This window comes from Oryx dammah, unplaced genomic scaffold (assembly GCF_014754425.2).
Source record: "Oryx dammah isolate SB20612 unplaced genomic scaffold, SCBI_Odam_1.1 HiC_scaffold_5, whole genome shotgun sequence".
NCBI classification, from domain to species: Eukaryota; Metazoa; Chordata; class Mammalia; order Artiodactyla; family Bovidae; genus Oryx; species Oryx dammah.
Window position 1 is genome coordinate 100,984,507 of NW_024070189.1, and position 6,090 is coordinate 100,990,596.

A 6,090-nucleotide genomic window follows, 5' to 3' on the forward strand; every position below is an offset into this window, starting at 1 on the left:
GGTGAACACTGCAGGACAAACTGAGACAGGAGAAAGAGCCTTCATAGATCCTGAGGAAAGAGGTGTCCCAATTCTAAAAAACTAGCCAAGGATAAGAAAAAGGCGATTCTGAAAGAAGGGATGCAGCAAAGTTAGGGCAGGTGTTCAGTTTAGATACTGCAAAACGGAAGGAAATGCCAGTATTTGCTATCAGGCTGGCAAAGGTGCAAACGCGACCTGGGCCCTGCCAGTGGGAAAATTAGGTGGGTGGAGGGGTTTTCTGGAGGCCAATGCAACATGCGGTGCACGTGCATGCCCGACACACAGGCCTAACGTGATCCTAACGTGATCCCGCCAAGTCTTCGTTGATACAGGTATGATTAATCTAAAAGTTATACAGAAAGCCAAAGGAACTAAGATACCTAGAACAATGTTGCAAAGGAATAGAGTAGGAGGACTCTGTCCACCCAATCCCAAGGCTTGCTATAAAGTTCCAGTAATCCAGACAGTGCGGCACCGACGGTGGAAAAGACACACAAAACCGTGGGCACGACAGCAAGCCAGACACAGGCCCGCGTAGGTGTGCCCAACCAACTTCTGACAAAGGCGCTGGAGCCAGCTAGGAGGAAAGAGGCCCGTGTCCACAAACGGTGCTGGAGCAACTGGCCATCCTCCAGAGGGAGAAAATGAACCTGGAGACATTCAGTCTCACACTTTCTACAAAATTAATTCCAAAGGGATCACGAACTTAAATGTAAAGCCAGAAAACTTTCAGGAAAAAAACAAAGGAGAAAGTATTCAGGACTGGGGGATGGGGAAAGAGTTCAGACTTGCCACCGAAAGCCTGATTCAAAAGGAAAAAAAAAAAGGAAATGGATAAACTGGACCTCAACAAAATTTAAAATGTTTGATCTATGAAAGACTCTGATAAGTGGATGCAAAGACAAGCCACAGACTAGGAGGAAATACTGCTGACGCTTGAACACTGACTGTGGGGGTTAGGGCACCCACCCTCTGCACAGTCGAAAATCCAAGTGGAACTTATAGTTGGCCCTCTATACACGGCTCCTCTGTTCCACATCTGTGGAGTCAACCAAACTCGGATCAAGTAGTACTTGATTGTAGTACACATTTACTTTAAAAAAAAAGTTTTAAAAATAAAGAAAAAGAGGCCACTCTTTCAGGGTTGGCCTGCTCAAGAAAGTAAAAAGAAACAATTCACAGAGAAGCGGACCTGCACAGTTCAAACCTGTGTTGCTCAAGGGCAACTGTGTTTGCAAATCACACATCCAACAAAGGACTGGTACCTGGAATACACAGAGTAAAAGTGAAAGCGTAAGTCGCTCAGCCATGTCCGACTCTCTGTGACCCCGTGGACTGTAGCCTGCCAGGTTCCTCTGTCTGTGGAACTCTGCAGGTAAGAATACTGGAGTGGGGAGCCATGCCCTTCTCCAGGGGATCTTCCCGACCCAGGGATCAACATGGGTGTCCCACATTGCAGGCAGATTCTTTACCATCTGGGCCACCACAGAAGCCAGGAAGGAATACATAAAGAACTCTCAAAACTCAACAACACAAAAAGGAAACAATTCAATGAGAACAGGAGCAAAAGACATGAAGGGACCTCTCACTAAACAGGATGTACAGATGGCAAGTAAGGACGTGGCAAGATGGCCAGTGTACCTTCAGCTGCGAAGTGCAGATTAAAAGCCACAGGGAAGACTTACTGCAATAACCTACACTGGACAAGGATCTGAGAAGTTCTCTTCATAACTGAATCACTTCTCGGTGCATCTGAAACTAACCCAATATTGCAAATCAACCATACTTCAAGTAGAAAAAAAAATTCTCTTGAGAAACCACAGTATGAGGCCACCACATAGCTATCAGAACAGCTAAAACAGCAAGCAGCGATACTGGTAAGCATGCAGAGAAACTAGGTCACTTATACATGGCTGCTGGGAATGTAAAAAGGTACAATTACCCTGGAAAACAGCCTGGCATGCAGTTTCTTAAAAAACAAAACAAAACTAACTAAACGTGCAATTGTAACTATCCTGGGCATGCAGAGAAAGGAAGATTTAAATTCACAGAATATCCTGTACTCAATGCTGAGTGCAGCTTTATTACTAATAGTCTCGCAAACCTGAAAGCACGCCAGACCTCCTTCAATGGGTTTTCGCTCTAACGGACCATGGTCCCACGCACCAAGGAATACTACCTGTCAATGAAAAGGAATCAGCTCCAGATAAGACACAACCCAGCAGAATCTCCAGAGCACTACTGTAGCGGTGGTGGTTTAGTTGCTAAGTCGTGTTCGACTCTTTGCGACCCCATGGACTGCAGCCCGCCGGGCTCCTCTGTCCATTCCCAGGCAAGAATACTGGAGTGGGTTGCCATCTCCTTCTCCAGGGGATCTTCCTGACCCAGGGCAAACCCACACCTCTGGCATTAGCAGGTGGATTCTCTACCACTGAGTTCCCAGGGAAGCCCCCGGAGCGCTATGCTGAGTGGAAAAGGCCAGTCTCCTAAGGCTCCATACTGTGTGAGTCCACTGCACATAATCAAAGTGCTAGAATTACAGAAACGAACAGATCAGTGGTTGCCAAGGGTTAAGGAAGGAACGGGGTAGGAGAGAAGAGAGCGTGGCTGTAAAAGGGCCACCAGAGAGATCCCTGTGGGGATGGAGCTGTTCTGCATCCAACTGCAGAGCACACAACTTTCTGGTCGGGACGGTGTCCCATACGTGCGCGCACAGTCGCTCAGCCGTGTCCGACTCTGCGCAACCCCACAGACTGTAGCCCGCTAGGCTCCTCTGTCCGTGGGGGTTCTCCAGGCAAGAACACTGGAGTGGACTGCCACCAAACTTTAAAAGTTTTAAAAAGAGACTCAGGAGATTTCACAACCAAATGCAAAGTGATGTTTTTAGATAATTTGGGAAATGTGAATTATGGACTGGGTATCAGATAATACTAAGCAATTCTTATTAGTTGTTTTATGTTGTGGTAGGGCATAGCGGTGATGTAAAAGGAAACAGTCTCAACTACTAGAGGTGCATATTGAAATATGATTTTTTAAATATTTATTTATTTTGCTGCTCTGAGGCCTTCAAAGCCACACGCAAACTTCTCAGTTGCGGAATGTGCAATTTAGTTCCCTGACCTGAGACCAAACCCAGGCGCCCTGAATTGGAAGTGTAGAGTCTTAGCCATTGGACCATCAAGGAAGTCTCGAAATATGATTTCTAAGGTGAAAACAAACTTGGATAAAGATATTTGCAAAATGTTGGCCTCTGTTGTGAACTGGTGGTGAGTACATGGGAGTTCATTAAATTCTTCCCTCTGCTTTTAGTGTGTTTAAAATTTTCATATAACTAAAGACCAACATTTGATGTGTTTCTGCTCTGGCAAGGATTTTCATGGTACAAGCTGCTTCAGGTTCAAGTGTGATAAATGAAGAACAGCTTCACCACTGGCAGGATCGTGCTTTTACCAAATAATAAAATCCAGAATTTCTTTAACACACAACCCCAGGGATTCAGTGATGATCAGATATGCAGGAAGGCAGAAGGGCAAGAAGGTTGGATCCCCGTGCCCTTCTTGTGGGCGGGGACTGCAGCTAACAGTGGAGGACGAAGGCAGTCAGCAACTGGTTAAGCCGATAAACAAATCACTGTGTCTCCCTGGGACAGAACGCCATCAGCAAGCAGTAAAAGCAGCCCACGGAGAACCCCTATGAAGCCTACTGAAGTGAAAGGGCCAGAGCAGAAGCCCGGTGATGACCCAGCTGGTGAGCACACAGCAGCCACATGCACAGGGATCTAAACCTGGCAGGACGGACACACACGTGTGCAATGATCCTTCCCGTGAACAGGGGGCCGCGCCTGGCTTTCTGAGTTCTCCAGTTAACACACACTGCTTTTAGGACAGAAAAGGGAAAAGGAGGCATGGAAGATGAGGGGTCTGAAGGAAGACACATGCCTCTCCCTGGAGACCCAAATGACGCCGTGATGAAGGACCATGAAAGGGCACACCCGCCACGCGGCACAGAAGGCAGGGCCTCCCTGCGACCCATGCAGACCTCGGGGGGTTACGTTTATAGTCCCTGCCTGCAAGGAGACTCCCCAAGTGGCACAGAGGTAAAGACTCCGCCTCAACGCAGGAGAGGTAGGAAATTCAGGTTCGATCCCTGGGTGAGGAAGATCCCCTGGAGAAGGAAATGACAACCCACTCCAGTATTCTTGCCTGGACAATTCCAAGAAGAGAAGAGCCTGGCGGGCTGCAGTCCATGGGGTTGCAAAAAACCGCACAAGAATGAGCAACTGAGCACATACACACAAGAAGAACCACGGAGCAAGAGCGTCCAGGACATGCAGACACACCGCTCACATCAGGGTGGATAGGGCAGGCAGGAGGAGGTCAGGGCGAGAAGCCACTTGGGGGGAACACAGAATCAAGGTGTGACAGCTTCCATGCTCCCGGGAGACCAGAGCTCTCGGCCCCATCTACCAGAAATGGAAGGGAGAAAGCAATGAAGTCACCGGAGGCCGCTTTCTGGCTCCAACATGCTGATCCACGTGGGAGGCAGGACCTACACAGAGCCCCGACGTTCCCCAAGAAAGCCTCTGCCCACACCTCTCGGCCAGGTCTTCCCATCACCAGGGGAAGCGGAACCACACAGAGATCAAGAGCGCCACCACACACACGTAGACTCAAGGCCTATCCCACCACTGGGACGCCGTGCCACCCTGCGTGAGAGGCTAACAGGAGGGCCAGTGGTCTCCAATCGGAGGAAAGACGCTGCAAGTGTCAGACATTTTTCTCTCTCTTAAGAGGCAGAAGGAAACAAACTAGCGATATTTTTTTCCTTCTCTACACACATTTAAAAGGAGGTTTCTCTTAAAATACTGTGTCGCTATAATGACACCTGGTTTCACCTGAGGTTAACTATTCTCAAACCTTGAGATGACCAATGCCTTTTTCTTATGGAAATGCTTGTCTAAAGCTATGCTAATGTGCTGTGCATTTACCCCAAACTCTGTCTTCAAGTCGGTTCTGCCTAATGGCTCAGAACCCACTAGACAAATCAATCTGTTATACTCAGATATTGCTCCCCTAGTCTATGTAAACAAAACTACTTGTATGGTGATCTGCCCTTCTACAAGATTCAGGCTGATCATTTTATGGCCCGGGATGAACCTTTTGGTGCCGAGATTATCCCCAAATGCATCTTATTGGTGAGGGGCCTGGTGCCATTCTGCATTTTAAGACATTCCTTTCTTTCATTAACAGACTGCTAGTGACTATATAACATGCAGCTGAAGACTAGCAGGGGGGTACTCTTTCTGCCCCCTTCTGATGCCTATGTCAGAGGCTTTCTCTATCTCCTTTATACTTTAATAAAAGTTTATTACACAAAAGCTCTGAGCGATCAAGCTTCGTCTCTGGCCCCGGATTGAAATCTCCTCCAGGGGCCAAGAATCCCGGCGTCTTCGTGTCGTTCAGCAACAACCTTTCATGGGGAGGCTGAGCAGCCTTGCTGCGCCTTGATTTCTTCACTTGGAAGAAGAGGACACGGACGCCCGCCGCTGCCGCTGACACGCGGTGAGCACTCGACAAACACTGGCCTGTCAAGTCCTATCCTCTCAAACATCACCCTCCTTCCACCAGCTCCTTTATGTCCAGAGATGCCCACCCCTTCATGACTGCATCTCAAACTACCAAGCTCCTCCGGTCCCTCCAGACAGTGGCGCGCCCTTGGATTTGCCAGTTTTCTGCTCTTGAACTTACGAATTCATTCATTCACTTACTGAACGCATAAGTGTTGGGCTTCCCTGGTGGCTCAGTGGTAAAGAATCTGTTAGGACCAAACTGGAGCCAGGACAGGCTCTAAGGGGCAGGCTAGCCCTGAGGTTTAGTCTCTAGGAAAGCTGAGGCACTGGGAACTCCCGCAGGCAGTGTAGCTAGACCAATCAGAAAAATCCCCGTAGCCGCCCCCACCACCGCCCGCGCCAGAACCGAGCCAATCCAGATAGAGATGCGAGGTTTAAAAGTCCCCCGCGCGTGTACGGTAACGAATCAGCTATGCTGTTACAGAAACAAAGAACCGGCT

At 48.6% G+C, this 6,090-nt stretch overlaps 1 protein-coding gene across 12 annotated transcripts in view; it reads right to left on the minus strand.

The window, feature by feature from the left end:
* Nucleotides 1-6,090, minus strand: part of EPS15L1 (epidermal growth factor receptor pathway substrate 15 like 1) — a 105,877-nt gene that overhangs the window by 85,921 nt on the left and 13,866 nt on the right. Inside the window, exon 1 of one of the 12 annotated variants that reach the window (XM_040241058.1) lies at nt 2,201-2,578. The exons of the other annotated variants lie outside the window; for them this stretch is intronic. The gene's annotated coding sequence lies outside the window, so the exon portion shown is untranslated. Of the gene's footprint in view, nt 1-2,200; nt 2,579-6,090 lie in introns of those variants that run through there. 12 annotated transcript variants of the gene reach the window in all.